Source organism: Quercus lobata, chromosome 5 (genome assembly GCF_001633185.2).
Source record: "Quercus lobata isolate SW786 chromosome 5, ValleyOak3.0 Primary Assembly, whole genome shotgun sequence".
Lineage (NCBI taxonomy): Eukaryota > Viridiplantae > Streptophyta > Magnoliopsida > Fagales > Fagaceae > Quercus > Quercus lobata.
Window position 1 is genome coordinate 3,613,525 of NC_044908.1, and position 15,088 is coordinate 3,628,612.

The window sequence follows — 15,088 nt, forward strand, 5'->3', positions numbered from 1 at the left end:
ATAATAAAGAAAATTTAATGAAGTATTTCTTATTAATTTGAGGATCCCTAACCATTACTTTGTATATTTACTGATTGCTTTGCATTACTTTTGCTGTTTTGATTATTGTTCAATACAAATATTCTCGTTTGCTAGCTTGTGTGTATTGTAGAAAGTATGCCCTGTGCACCACTTGATTCTTAAACAGCCCTTTAGCTGCGGTGAACCAAAACCAGTCCACCAAACTATAATCATTTGGCCTAGGATCCTTGGGCCTGTGTGCTAAAGAAAAAACACTCTCACAATTCTCAACCTCATTCTTAGATTGTATGAATGCCTCAATTGCCTCATTTTTGCTCCTTAGCAAATACACATAATAGTATCTAGTGCAATCATCTATGAAAGTGATGAAATATTTCTTATCACCTCTAGTTTGTACAGATTTCATATCACATACATCACTATGTATTAAATCTAGAGGTTCAGTGTTTCTTTCAACTGATTTAAAAGATGCTCTTGCCATCTTAGCTTCCACACAAATTTCACACTTATGATTAAAATCAATTTTAAATTTAGGCAATAAATTTAAATTTATCAATCTATCTAGAGTATAATAATTAACATGACCCAATCTACCATGCCAAACATTAGATGACTTAAGCATGTAAACAGAATGAAAGTTCAAAAACGTGTATAAACACCTTTGAACGTTTAGACCCCCAAAATACAACTTAACCAATTCAAGTAATATGTCAAACAACTAGTGTGCGGAAACTTAACATATGCTATAATATGAAATTGGTTAAAAACTATCTAAGCCAACACAAAATAAAATCCATAGCAGATAATAAAAAGGCAAAGATAGAGAGGAAGGAAGATGCAAAGACAAAGACAACACGCGATGTGTTATCGAAGAGGAAACCGAAGCTCTCGGCATAAAACCTCTCCGCCGCCCTCCAAGCGGTAAACAATCCACTAGAAAATACAGTTGGGATACATGGACAGCAATAGACCCTCCAAGCCTAATCTACTCAGTGCACCTAAGCCCTCCAAGCTTCTTGCTCCAACGAGGTTGCGCCGAACCTTTTTCTTTTCTAGCTTCCCGGATTCCGCTACTAGACCGTAGCATCAACCAATGAAGATTGGTTCCTTCCTAACTGCTTCCCAGAAATCTAAACAGCTGTCTCACAGTGATGATGATGGTGAGAACCAGGTTTGGTATAATGCCTCTCAAGGATTTGACAATGGAGAGGAAGAGAGATGAGGAATTTGAAGAGACTCTAAGGTATAGATTGTGAGTGAAACAATCTTGTTTTTCTTTAGGGTTTCTCTCTTAAAATTCTCTCTGGAAGTTCTCTTTCAATCGTGGGTAAAAGGGGTATTTATACTGGAGTGGGAGAGGAATGTGAAACGTCAGGTTTTACAAAACAGGGGTGGCTCGCGACTTGACCTCGCGGCTTGACAAAGTCGCGAGATCCAGTCGCGAGATAACCGTATGGCCAGTTGTCCTGTTTTGTCCTGTAGTGCTCCAGCTTGCATGACTGTTCACCTTCCAGCATGTTTGGCACGTGTGCTGCGTCTGGCGGCTTGCAGCCGCGAGTCACCCGTGAGTCCCAGCCGCGAGTCTCTGTTTTCTTGCACACTCTTGAGCAATCTTCACTCTATCTCACTCACTACCCTTAAATCAAACCCACCTAAATACAGAGTTACTAAATGCTGAATTACAAGTAAATTTGGCACGGAATAAAGCCAATTAGATGGTTGAATAAATTCAACCTTACACAGAAGATGCACCCTTATTATTATCAATAACAGTCATTACATTCATCTTAAACAGGCCATTACTCAAATATCCTTTGCCCACATACATTCCACTCTTAAAGAGTGAAAATTTATCAAACTCAAAAACCAACTTGAAACCATTCTTGCTCAACAATGAGCCAGATACAAGGTTCTTTTGAATTTTTGGCACATGCAATACATCTTTTAAAGTAAGAAACCTGTCTATAGTCATTTTGAGCACAACCTTTCCAATTCCTTCAATCTTTGAGGTTGAGGAATTTCCCGTGAAAATTTTTCTTTTCTGAACATACATGGCGAGTAGCCCTAGTGTCCACCCACCATTCCTTGGTATACAAACTAAACAACTGAGTCTGAACAATCACATATGTAGAATAGACAATACATAGCCAACACAGAAAAGGAGATTATAGAGCCACGTGAATCACTATATGGTCATGAGCATATATAATATTGTATCCAACCAATAGATAGACCAATGCTCAATCAAACAAAGTTTCAAAGAAGACCAAAAAATAATAATAATAATTAATATAATCAAGAAGAAGAAAAGATCAACTAACAATAATGTATAAACCAATGTCAGTCAAGCACGGGATTCAACGATTGCAAAATATTAAAGTTCACAATTTTAACTTTATAAAATAAACAAGCATATAGATATATACGAAAACCGATAAACACAAACCCAGTTTTACCAGTTTCAACGTAGTGAAAAATAAATGCCGATTTAGTGTTTTTCAACCAACACAAAATTCCTTTCACCGTCAATCACAAATGTAAATTAAAATATACGATTCTGCTTTAAGATGGTTGGAAATAACATTACAATTTACTTTTGTGATAAAGCAAAAGGAACAATGCACAAATCTAACAATAAGTAATAATATAAATAGATGTGAAAGGCAAATAAAATTAATAAATACTGAATATATATAAATAGAAATTTGTAAATAATTAAAGACTCACAAACCAAATGCGTGAAAGAATAAACAATTGAGATCAAGTCTTGTGTTTAACACAATTTTCTTAAAGCAAATTTCACCCCTCACACTTTCACTGTGGTGCTTTGAGACTCATGGACGTTTGCCTCCCAGGATAAAATGATTTTCAGCACGAAAAAGAAGCATATAAGGTCGTGCTCTACGAACTACTCAATGCCTCTTTCTCTCTCTTTGACACATAATGAATGAACAAAAATCTCATTGGGAGAGTTTTCTTTGAAAAAGTTCTTTTTTTCATGAACGAGGGACAATAAAACTATACGTAACTTAAAACTGAAAACACTGTTTCAGAGATAACTGTTGTATACAGACTTACTAGCTCAAAAATAAAATAATAAAATATTATTATTAATTGGATAAGTGAGCCTAGTCCACACATGCTTAAAGCCCAACCCAATATTCAACCCAAACTCATATTCTCTATCATTTCCAATGTGGGACTCAAGGATTTTTACCATTTATAATAACATCTTCAAGTGAACATAGAAAATATCAATTTCTTATTCACTCCATGCTATTTTTCCAACACAAAAACTCATAGGTCTATCCTTCAAAAAGATAGTTGGCTGCCTAAAGGGTTGGCGAAGATCCATGGATCTTGACCTTGGTTCCTGGTATGTTTCCTGGTGCAGATCTAATGAGGATCTGGGCAAGGGTTCTTCATACTCAAAGGGTGACCTAAACCTAGATTGGTCGAAGCTTAGTCTAACCGTTCCAAGGTGTCAAAGACCACTCTCAGGTTAGTACCCCTTGTTACACAGCCAAGCAAGACTCAGTTGTTGATCAAGAAGAAGACAACAACAGTCAGGACAGTCTTAAGCCTCCCTCACCATCAGGATCTGATTTTAGAAATCCTATTCAGCAGGAAACTGAATATGACCATCAGCTCCTCGTGTTGACAAAGGAATTCATTCCTGATATGGACTACCTCGAAAAGGATTTTAATTCCGAAAAGAACCGGATTAAAAGAGAAGCCTATCGAGCAAACCATACCAGAGAACAAAAGGTTGAAGTTTTGGAGAAATGGAAGTTATTCATGAAAGTGGTAAGAGCAGATTCTCCTTTCTTTGAATACTTTGAGAAACATTTCAAATGGCATAAAAAGAACTGTGTCAAGTCCAAACTTCCAGCAAAAACCATCCCATCACCAAAAGCTAGACATTCAGCTCGAAAAGCAGAGAAACCATTCTTTCCTTTACCAGAAGTTAATGTCTTAGAAGCACACATATCTTCTAGTAGTTCTAAAGAACCCTCCTCAGATGAAAAGGAGAAAGAACCACTAGACAACCGGCCCGGTGATCCTCCCCCACTTCCTCCGAGGATATGGAAATCCAAATATAGAGGAAACCCAGCCTTCAAGGATTTCAAAAGGGAAAGGATTGTTTCCAGAGAATATAGACGCCTGAAATTAGAAGCAAGAGGCATCTATAGGAAACCCAATTCCTTAAAACTTCTCAAACCTAAAGCAAAAGGAAAATGCTTTAAGTGTGGAAAGAAGGGACATATCAAGAAAGAATGTCCAGGCAAATCCCCTACCCATTCCTTAGTTTCTGAAGATATCTCTAAAGTCCTAGAACTTGACCATCCAGAAAGTGAGTCTCCTAACAGTTCTATTGATAGAGAAACCTGTCAGATCTACCAAGATTCATCCTCTCCTAGAGCTCCAGATAGCCCCTCTAGTAGTTCTGATGAAGCCATACCATGCACAGATAGTTGTTGCAGGAACAACACTATCAAAGTTCTTTCTAAACAAGAAGAACTGCTCCTAGATCTCATAGAACAGATCAAGGATCCTGAAGAGAAATCTCGAAGACTTAGTGATTTCCACAGAACCCTAGTCAAGGAAGACAATACATCCAAACCTAGGATTCAGGAACCTAATGTTGACTTGGAAAAAATCTACAATAGGTTTACCAAGTCCAAGAAAGAGATAACCATCCAAGATCTTCAAAAGGAGATCAAGGATACCAAGTCTGAGGCAAGAACCCTTAGGCAGGAATTAATCATCCTTAAGGTTGATCATGGTCTTATGGATCAAAAGATAAAAAACCTTGAGTTTACTTCACAACAGAGCAATGAGAACAGAATCTCATTACAGAACCCCTCTGACAATGAAGTAGATGATACAGTTAACCCTACTGCAAATATGGAACTAGAATCATCCAATGGATCGTTCTTGCAAACCATCAGTCGGATTAACTTCCAAAAATGGCATTCCAAAGTCAGGATTGTCATAAGTAAAGATTTTGAATTCGAGGTTGTTGCCCTAATAGATTCGGGTGCTGATCTCAACTGCATTCAAGAAGGAACCATTCCCTCTAAATACTTCCGGAAAACCAAAGAAAGGTTAACCTCCGCAAGTGGTGGGAAAATGCAGATTAAATTCAAAATACCAAAAGCACATGTTTGCCAAGACAATGCGTGTTTCAAAACCACCTTTGTTCTTGTCAAAAATATGACAGATAGGGTCATCTTAGGAAACCCGTTCATGTGTTTGTTATATCCTTTCACCACGGATAGTGAAGGAATCACTACCCATCCTTTTGGCCAGCCAGTCAAGTTTAAGTTTCTTAGGAGTCCTGAACCTAAAGACATCAATAGTCTCCATAAGGTCACCATCTCCAAGACCCTTAACCTTATTAAAGCCAAAACCCAACACCTTAAGTACCTTGGGCATGAACTAGGTTACAAAAGGACTGATGAGCAATTGTCTTGCAAAAGTTACCAATCAAACATCAGAAAGTTTGAAGAAGAACTCAAGCACAAAGTATGCTCTGATCTTCCCACAGCCTTTTGGCATAGGAAAAGGCACGAAGTTGCACTACCTTATGTCAAAGATTTCCATGATAAGAACATCCCTACCAAGGCCAAACCTATCCAAATGAGTCAAGAACTTATGGATACTTGCAAGGCAGAAATAGAGGATCTTCTTAAAAAGGGAATCATCAGAAACTCTAGGTCACCATGGTCTTGTCCAGCCTTTTATGTTCAGAAAAACGCTGAGATAGAAAGAGGTGTCCCTAGACTTGTCATCAATTACAAGCCCCTTAACAAAGTCTTAGAATGGATTAGATATCCTATCCCCAACAAGAGAGACTTAGTTAATAGGCTTAGTAGAGCAGTGGTCTTCAGTAAGTTTGACATGAAGAGTGGTTTTTGGCAGATACAAATCAGTGAGTCTGATAGGTACAAGACAGCCTTCACCACACCCTTTGGCCATTACGAATGGAATGTAATGCCCTTTGGTCTTAAAAATGCACCTTCTGAATTCCAGAATATCATGAATGAGATTTTTAATCCATTCTCCAGTCATACCATTGTGTACATTGATGATGTACTGATCTTCTCTGAATCCCTAGACAAACATTGGAAGCATCTCAAAACATTCTTCCAAACCATCAAGAAAAATGGTCTTGTTGTCTTGGCCCCGAAGATTAAGCTTTTTCAAACCAGTGTCAGGTTCTTAGGTTTTGATATAAGACATGGAGTCATCAAACCCATAGATAGAGCCATCCTGTTTGCAGAAAAGTTTCCTGATGAGATCCTAGAAAAGACCCAACTTCAAAGGTTCTTAGGATCCCTCAATTACATTTCTGATTTTTATCAAAACCTTAGGCAACACTGCAAGCCTCTTTTTGATAGACTCCGAACCAATCCTCCTCCTTGGACACCTAATCATACATTGGTTGTTCAAAAACTCAAAAAATATGTCAAGACACTCCCTTGCCTTGGAATCCCCTCTGAAAATTCCTTCAAGGTAGTCCAGACAGATGCCTCAAACATTGGTTATGGTGGCATTCTCCTTCAGCGTGTTAGTCCCACTTCCCCAGAACAGATTGTCTGTTTCCATTCAGGAATTTGGACTCCCACTCAACTGAATTATAGTACTATTAAAAAAGAGATTTTATCTATAGTACTATGCATTTCAAAATTTCAAAGTGATCTTTTGAATCAAAAGTTTTTAATAAGAATTGACTGTAAATCTGCAAAACATGTTTTAGAAAAAGATGTTCAAAACATTGCATCAAAACAGATTTTTGCACGTTGGCAAGCAATTCTTTCAGTTTTCGATTTTGACATTGAATTCATTGCAGGAACTCAAAACAGTATCCCTGATTTCCTAACCCGTGAATTTTTGCAGAATCCAGAACAAAATGTCCGGGAAGAAACCCGTACAACCCCAACCTCCCAAAATGCCTAAACAGCATAACACTAGGAGTACCAGTCAGGCACAGAACCCTGGCCCATTAGTACCCTTCTCCAGTTCTCAAAAGTCTTTACCTGTGTCATCATCCGTTGTTGCCAATCGTTATTTGGTTTCTACAATCCCTAAACCAAACTACCATAGGCCCCAAGGACAACACAGTTACAGTTCTGCTTTAGCCACCTTACCCCCCAAGGCAACTTCTCCATATACAGTTGAAGAACCCTTCGGACCAATTGTGCCTAAGCAACCTTCTTATACTCTCCCTCCCAGAACAGGTAGAGTTTCTTACCTCAAGAAACCATTTGTCCAGCACATCTCTTATGTAGAGCCACACTTAGCCCACATAACAGATCCGTTGGCACTAGCAATGGAAGTTTTGCCTCATGAATGGCATTTCCTTCCCAAAAGCCCAGAGAAAAGTATCAGATTCTATAAAGGCATTCTCACTCAAGAAAAGTCTGCCCGAATAGAAGATATCAGAGAAAGAAATAATCCCTCAAAAGTCTTGTACCATAAATTCATAATACAGAGTTTTGTCAGCAGCAAAGATTGGGGACATCCCTCCACTCTTAAAACGCTCACAGCACTCAAGGGCTCAGAACCCCTGTACAACTATTATGATTATATGGATGCATTCGAAAAGGTATTATTCTTCCAGAACGAGACCTATGATCATTCATGGTTCATCCAGTTCGACAAAAATTTCAAAGATCAAATCCCTTCGTGGTTCCTAAAGTGGTGGGAAATGTTTGGTCCAACTCCCCAGAATTGGCCAGAACCCCTTCAGGATGCACTAAGGTATTTCAGCTCCAGATTCCAGGTAGATAGGCATTCTTCCCAGTTTCCGGCCATCTTGCACATGACCATAAAGTACAAGATCCACTGGATAAGTATGTGGAATTATGCGATCAACCAGAACCTGCTCGATCGGGAATTCTTTACAAAGTGGTAGGATAAGTTCAGACCAACTGATGCTATCAACCAATTGTATAAAGACTTTCCCCTTCCAGTACAAAAATCTATAGCTCATTGCACAAGATCCCAATCAAGTCTAGACTCCGTCCAAATATCCGGAAAATCTAGCAAAGAACTAAAGGATCTTGCCCAGCAGCTACTCCTCCAGTCAGCCCAGCTAGAGTCAGCAGAAAAGAACTCTCCTGCCTCTTCTGAAGCTTCTTACAATCGTGTCCCTTTTGACCCATTCCAGGATGCCCAAGATCCTTACGATGGTTACAAATTAGACAGCGATTAGCTCAGTTCCAGCAAGGCTCCTAGACGCTCCAAGAACAGCTTCTAGTAGTCCAAGTTGCTCAAAAACCACCTTTGCAGAATCGGCTACTTTTCAGAACAGTACCTGATCAGCAGAGTTGACCGACAGAGCACTATACACTGCACAGTCAAGAACACTATGCAGAGTCACTATTCCAGAAAAGCAAGGGGACAATACACTGTTCATAAACAGTGACCAGCTACTGTTCACTCAACAGTGCCCCAGCACCATCATTGAAGTTACTATTGCTTTCGGCTGAAAAGTTATTCACCTGAAGTAAAAGCAATTTACCTTCCGTGATTGACGCAGTCTCCTGAACGCATTCAAGGCTCTCTCCTTCTATATAAGGCATCCTTGGCCTCAGTCTTCAGCAGGCTAATTCTAGAGGCTCCTTCTACACCTCAATTAGAATCCCCTCAGAGCTTTCTCACTTAAACAGAATGGCTCTTTTCTTTTCTCTTCCCCTAGTTTACACTTGTACACAGAACTACATTTGTAACCTATTTATGCTTCCGCCCCAGTGCCCTCTGAACGGCACTCCTCTGTTGTAGCTTACCCCCATTAATAGTTAACCAATTGGGTCTGGCTAGTAATTATTGCTGGTTCTTAATTTTTTTATAGCTTTGATGTTCATTAAGAAATAAAATTTAGTCTTGGTAGATAAATTGAGATCAAATTGAAAACCCACTCATGGTTCAAAGTTCAAACTCAACCAGTCAACCATTAAAACCAAGGATTTTGCACCAAGCAATTCAGGATTGGCAAGGGAGGCCTCATCAAGAACCTTACTGACCAATAGGTTTGTTGTTTTGCTCAGACCGTATGTTTTACAACCAGCATGGCCTTGGAACTTTGAACTTTATTAGATGGTCTTAAACTAGCCACCAACTACGGAGTATGCAACATCTTTCATGATTGCAAAATAATATTGAGGGACCTTATTCCATCAAAAAATATATATATATATATATATTTATTGAGGGACTTTAGAATAGTTGTGACTTGTAGTACACTGTCCTTTTACTTATATAAAAATTAAAAAAAAATCAAAGATAATATATTTTCAAAGACTATATTTTCAAAAGCAAAATAATAGAATATTAAATCCTCATTAACTTTAGGACACTCGACATTCGTTTAAAAATCAATATATTTAAATAAGCTATTATTTAATTCTACATAATAACATAAATAATTTAAAAATTATCATTGAGATTATTATTCAATACTCAAATATGGGATGAACAGAACTTGGCCGAGGTGGCCTAATTTCAGAGTCTGGTTTTAACACGACTTTGTTCATCACAATGACAATTATAACCTTGCCCATTTGTGCAAGTTACACCACTCCTAGTAGCTCTCTAGAGTCTGGCCCACTGACATATTTAACTCAATTGAGATTTTAACTCTTTTGAGTAGGAAGTCAAACTTAATACGCTTTTCCTTCAGTGGCTGCTCAGATTGTAAAAACTCTAGGGACTTTCAATCTCAGCTCTTGTAGGTATGTGCTGCTTATATTTTGATCATGATCTACTTGACCATCTTTTGAGTAGTAATGAATGTTAATACTTTAATGGGTCATCATGCTTTTTATTGGTGTTGATTGCTTTGAAGTGATTTCAGGCATTTACCTGGTTTTGATTCTGCTTATGTAAGTACCATGTTGAATCTTTATGCTCTGCAGTACTTTCTAGACCATGAAATAAACACGGAAAAGAAGAAGAAAAAAAACAAAAACAAAAAAAAAAAAAAAAATGTTTTCTGGGATATCTTACCAATCCATATGAATATGTATATGTGAATATTTTCAATATTGTAGATTGACTTGCTTAAAATGGTGGTGACTGGTGAGGAATGGCCAATAGCCAGTACATAGTATGTGAATGGCTTTGATTATGATTCATCCAAGTCATACTACTTTGTGCAAGAAATTTAGAGTTGCTTGGGAACCCAACTTTGTCTCAAGCTGGCCTGTGGCTATATCATAATATAAGCAAGGCCAAGCAAAATTTTTAAGGCCTTAAACAGGAGTATCACGTATTTTAAGAAACTCTTGCCATTGTTGATACTATCATAATCAATGTCTTTATACGGTGTAGTCTATTCAGAATGCATCTAGTATTAAATCACTGGAAAGTAATCCATCTATTAATGCTCATGTATCCAGGATAATGGAGGGTGAACCCGTTAATGTTAACGAGTTTCAAGAATTGGCTAGGCAAGCTCTTCCAAAAATGTATTATGACTTCTTTTCTGGGGGAGCTGAGGATCAATACACCCTAAAAGAGAATGTGGAAGCATTTCGCAGAATAACGTATGCTGCTGCTAATTCAGTTGGTGATTTTTGCTGTAAACTGGCTACAATAATTTCCTGATCACTTTCCACTGCTTCTCAGGTTCCGGCCTAGAATTCTTGTAGATGTAAGCAGAATAAATTTGTCAACTACTGTACTAGGTTACAAAATCTCAGCACCAATCATGGTAGCTCCAACTGGAATGCATAAGTTGGCACATCCAGAAGGTCCAAATCTTCTTGGAAGAGTTCTCAGTCTCAGTTGAAATTTGTTTGGATTCTTATTTACTTGCTCATTGTGATTATTCTAGGGGAGATCGCCACAGCCAGAGCAGCAGCTGCATCTAATACTATAATGGTATTAATTTTTAAATATGGAGCTAATTTTCTTGCTAAGTTTCATGAATTGTAAGTTATTTTTCATTGCAGGTTCTGTCCTCCGTGTCTTCCTGCACTATAGAGGAGGTTGCTTCCAGCTGCAATGCCATTCGGTTTTTTCAATTATATGTATTCAATCCTTCTTTAGCTCTTATAATTTCATTAATGAAATGTATATTTCTTTAGCAGCAACACTTTCTTTTGGTTGCTTTCTTTGTCTTTGTATTGGTGATCCTGTTGTTAGCAAGTCACACTGTAATCTGATATTCGTCTGGGAATAGGTACATAAGAACCGAGATGTAGCAGCTCAGCTAGTTCAGAGAGCTGAAAGAAATGGATACAAGGCTATTGTGCTGACAGTTGATGCTCCCATGCTTGGTCGAAGGGAGGCAGACATAAAGAACAAGTAGATATTATCTCCTTTTTTTTTTTTCCAACACTAATCATTTTATTCCCTTCACAGTTGGGTATAAAGTTCTCCATGAAATGGTATTTATGTTCATTTCATGCTAACAGAATAGGCTTGATCTTATATCTTATTTGAAATATGACTGTAATAAGTTCTGCAGGATGATTGCACCGCCGTTACCGCCGTTAAAGAATATTGAGGGCATTGTATCAACTGAAGTGGACAATGTGAGTGAAATTGTGTAACTCCCAATTGCCACATTGAAATGTGCCAGATGCATTGAATTTAAAAAAATGGACACATGTATGCATGTTAACTGAAGTTTTAATCTTATTTTTAAACTTTTAAAACTAAAGCTTTTATTGTTACTCACTGAATCAAATTTTCTGCAGGATGAAGGTTCAATTTTAGAAGGTTTTGCCAAAGGGGCCCTTGATGCTTCTTTGTGTTGGAGGGTATAAACATGTAACCTATTCTGCTTACCTTTTAATGTGCTGTTGCAAAAATGTTTGAAAGATTTTACTTGGAAAATAGTTTCTTTTCCCCTTCTGCATAAATTTTCAAAACTAGTTGTTTTACTCATTATAACACATATTTTTGCGTTATGTGTTTTAGTTGGTGCTTTTATAATGTAAAGGTTGAGGCATAAGATACCATTGGAAGTGCCTATATGGTTTCACTTTTTATTTTGCTTGCTGAGGGTGTGTGCAAGGGCCATGATTTCTTACATTCTTATGAGTTTAACTGTAGCATCACAACAGGACATAGGATGGTTAAGATCTATAACAAACTTGCCAATTCTAATCAAGGGAGTACTCACTCGGGAAGATGGTAGGTTCTCCATCTTATGATATTTGCATCTCATCATTATTTTACCATCACTATTATTACTCATGAAGATGGTAAGATCAAGCTTTATTACTGATATTCACATCTCTATTTTGCATCTTCCCTATTTTTTCCTTCCCTTAGTAACAGGAAGAACATTCTCTGCCTTTGAAACTTTAAACTTTCAATGAAAATTTCAGTTAATCATCCTTTTTATCTTTGGAATTTCAAGTATAGGAGGCCTGTTAATCATCCTGATTGTGTGATTTTTTTTCTCACAATTACCTCCTCTATCTGCTCTGTCAAACATTTTTATGTAAATCACCTTAAATTCTGCATCTTTTCACGCTCTTGATAATTTACTCAGATCCTTGAATGTCATGGTTGCTTTACTTTCTGTTCAACATTCAGATATCCTAAACATTTGATGTACTGTCATGGGCAGCAATAAAGGCGACAGAAGTAGGTGTTGCTGGGATTGTTGTCTCGAATCATGGGGCTCGCCAGCTTGATTACACTCCTGCTACTATTACTGTTCTGGAAGAGGTGAAGTTTTATCTCTACTGCTTAGCATAAGAATATTATTCTCATTATGTGTGTAGGTGTAAACACAGATTCTACATTTTGCATCTCTGTGCTCCTTCTTTAATATAGATGTTAACAGTATAAGGGTTTAGGGACGTTTTGTACGAGGTAATGCCATAGCTAGACATCCTTAACATTCAAATTTGTATGAAATTTTAGCAATTTAATACAAGACACGTATGTGGCCATGCATTCCTGCACAGGACTTTTCTGTCTGGATTTGTGTAGAGTTACACTATGCTCTTTGGCATGCCAAAGTTCAATCAGCGATTGTGGATATTTAGGCATCTTGTGGTTGCAGGTGGTTCATGCTGTTGGAGGGAAAGTTCCTGTGTTCCTTGATGGAGGAGTGCGGCGAGGAACAGATGTCTTCAAGGCATTAGCCCTTGGTGCACAAGCTATCCTTGTAAGCTCTCCACCCCAAACTATTTAATTCATGTAACTAACTTATGAATCTTCTCTTACACCATTTCTTCACATTCAATGTCCACCTTGTGGTTGCTATATAAAGAGAACAAGTAGTATTTTTGGTCATGCGCTTGTGTAATTGCTTTTACGTGAGTTTCAACTGTCAATGAATGTCAGTGAATCCAACTGATGCCTTTTTGGGAAGCAGCTCTATCGTACTCTGCTTCTAGATTGCCATTTTTTTTTCAACTTATTGTCTAATTTCCGTCTAACTTGCATGTGCAAATAAAAAACTTTTAAGTTGCTCAAGATAAATACCTAGATCATTGAAACACTTTGAGAGTGCAGGATATAATTGTAGGAGTGACACGTCTTGGCAGTGTTAATCCTCAACACTTAATTTTTGCTTCTCTCTCCATCCCAAAGTCAATGCTGATATTTAAAAACCTCTTAAAATTTTATGATTCTTGGTCAAAGCTCTCTAAACTCTACTGTAATCTATATATTTATTATTGCAGATTGGAAGGCCTGTTGTCTATGGGTTGGCAGCAAAGGGGGAATATGGGGTGAGAAAAGTCATCCATATGCTGAAGGATGAGCGCTCACCATGGCACTGTCTGGCTGTCCTAGTGTGAAAGATATTACTAGAAGCCATGTGAGGACAGAGCATAAAAAAATCCACTCAATGCTCTAATAAAATATTTGAAGCATTAGGACAATGTCCTAAAGAAAAATGATTCAGATCATCAATAATATCTATACATTTGTAATTACATTGTTAACAATAAGTAACTGTGAATAGGTGTGGAATATTCTTCAATAATCAAGATGGCATGTAGATAGTGGAATGGGACCATGAATACTATCTTCTGCCATATCTATGTCTGTTTTATAAATAAATGTGGTTCTATATGTGGAACCTTGAAGTCCATGTTAAAGATATGGGTTCAGAGCAGAACCCCATTTCTTCTACTCTTAAATTGTACTAGAAGTTTAAGGATTGATATTTTCTACTTTTCTATCGGTAGATCTTTGTAAAGTTCTACAGAATAAAACAAAAAAATGCAAGCTCAAGCTCATACCCTGAGAAATTATTCCATAAACCCAGGTAGAAGGATATGCGTCTCAAAGTTATTGATTGAAAAATACATTTTGAAATGGGGGACTTTTTTTTTCCTTAAATTCTTATAAGTGGTAAAGACAAATCATGGTAGATTGGTAGCATGGTAGTGAGAGAATTTCACAGTGGCAATGCTGAATTCACTTCTGGCTTGGAGCTTTTAAGGCTGATTAATGTGATGGAGCCAAGCTTGATGAGAAGAGAGATGGGCTCATTGATGCATGGGTGTTGCCAAAAAAAAGAGCAGGTATTAGAAAAAAGAAACCTCCAGTACCTGTAACCCGTTTAAAACTATCAAATTATCAACAACAACAACAAAAAACTGATTGAAAATGGAGAATTATTGCCAAAGTCAGCAACTACTTCCACCACATATCTTTAACTTGGAAAGCCTTGAATTAGTATTGTTGTGATAAGTAAGATGGCCCAAGGTTCTTTGTTTCCTTTTGCAGGCTTCAGTCTTTACCAATAAATGTAAAATATAGAAACAATCCATGGCATGGATCAATAATAGTGACTGCTCCGGAAAGAGAGGATGATGAAACAAGGGGTTTCATGAGGGGATTCTATCTTCAACTCTCATCTGGTGTCAATTAAAAAGTGTTGAGGGTCATTTTTTTCACGTTTTACACCTAGCCATGTGTCTTGCATCTATTAGACATCTTTTAGTCTAGGCTTTTTCTAAAGAAGTCGGGTCTGACATCTTCGGGGCATAGGCTTTAGGGTCCCATTTTCCCATTGCCAGTATGTGCACAAGCATTAAATCTGGTCCAAGAAGCTCTGCTGCAAAATGAGCTTATTCTCCTC

At 37.6% G+C, this 15,088-nt stretch overlaps 1 pseudogene; it reads left to right on the plus strand.

The window, feature by feature from the left end:
- Positions 1–9,788: 9,788 nt before the first annotated feature.
- On the plus strand, positions 9,789–14,183 carry LOC115988644 (annotated as a pseudogene).
- The last annotated feature ends 905 nt before the right edge of the window (positions 14,184–15,088 follow it).